Here is a 1,301-nt window from a genome sequence, read left to right as displayed (position 1 = left end):
CAGCTATTGGATGGAACACAGGGTCCCCAGTGGAGGAGCTAGAGAAAGTACCCAAGGAGCTGTAGGGGGCTGCAACCCTGTAGGTGCAACAACAATATGAACTAACCAGTAACCCCTGAGCTTGAGTCTCTGGCTTACATATCCCTAGTCACAGCTCATTGAGGGAATCCAAGGCAGGAGTTCAAGACTGACCCAGACCCACAGGAATAAGGGTGCTGAATGGTGAGGTATTGAGTTGAGAGGACAGGGAATGAGAAATAAAGAAGACAAAGGCATTAGCTGGGACCAGGGGCGTCTTGCCTAAGCTCATGCCATGTAAGTTTATTAAGAAGTACAGCATCTTATAAACTATTAGCCAGATAGATGGCCTGAGGTCAGGAGAGAGTCAGACAACATTGGCAAAGAGAACATGTGATACTTCAGCCATGGCTGTCTTAGGACTTATCACCACAGCTCAGGGAGAAGAGTTGGGTCCCCAGAAACCACAACCTTTGAGGCACTGGCTCCGGTCTCACAATGGCCTTGCCAACTCCACCCCTGGACAAAGACACAGAACAAGCACTCCCTTTATTATTCCTTCAGTGCCTCTGAGAAAGTCTTGAGTCTGTCTGGATTCCTACACAAGACAGGAGCCTGGGGACAGGGACTGAGAAAGAAATCACAGAGGACAGGAGAATGCTACTTCCTGGCTTTCTCAGTTTGTTTTCTTATACAACTCAGGACTACCTTCCTAGGGTTGGTATCACTCCTAGGGCTAGACCCTCCCACATCAATCCACGACCAAGAAAATGCCTTCACAGACTCGCCTACAGGCCAATCTTCTGGAGGCAATTCCTAGATATATTGAGGTTTGGGTCAAGTTGACAAAACCCAACCAGCACACGTATATAACAAAAATACATCAAGACACAAACACAGGCAAACCTACACATCGGGAGGACTCGGCTCTTAATGACTGCTTGGCTTCTTTAAACAAAGATTCCAAGTAAGTGCATAAGGCAGAGGTCAAAGAGCAATATCTAGAGAGTGCTCCAAGATTTGGAGGAGTGCTCTCTTAGTGAGCAGTAGAGACGGGTAGACAAGAGTGCTCCCTGAAGCAGACTTCAGGGGAACAAGACAGTGGAAGAGAGTCAAATGAGGCACATGCAACTTGCGACAGCCATGAAGGAATCTCTGAGCTCTTTGAATCATGACGCAAGAGGAACGAGTGTAGGGATACAATTACAGCAATGTGTGATTGGGTGGCCAATGTTCTTAATCTAGAAGCAGGTATGAAGGGTAATTTATTCAAAAAGTTTTTT

Source organism: Mus pahari, chromosome 20 (assembly GCF_900095145.1).
Source record: "Mus pahari chromosome 20, PAHARI_EIJ_v1.1, whole genome shotgun sequence".
NCBI classification, from domain to species: Eukaryota; Metazoa; Chordata; class Mammalia; order Rodentia; family Muridae; genus Mus; species Mus pahari.
Note: the sequence above shows the minus strand (reverse complement) of the source record.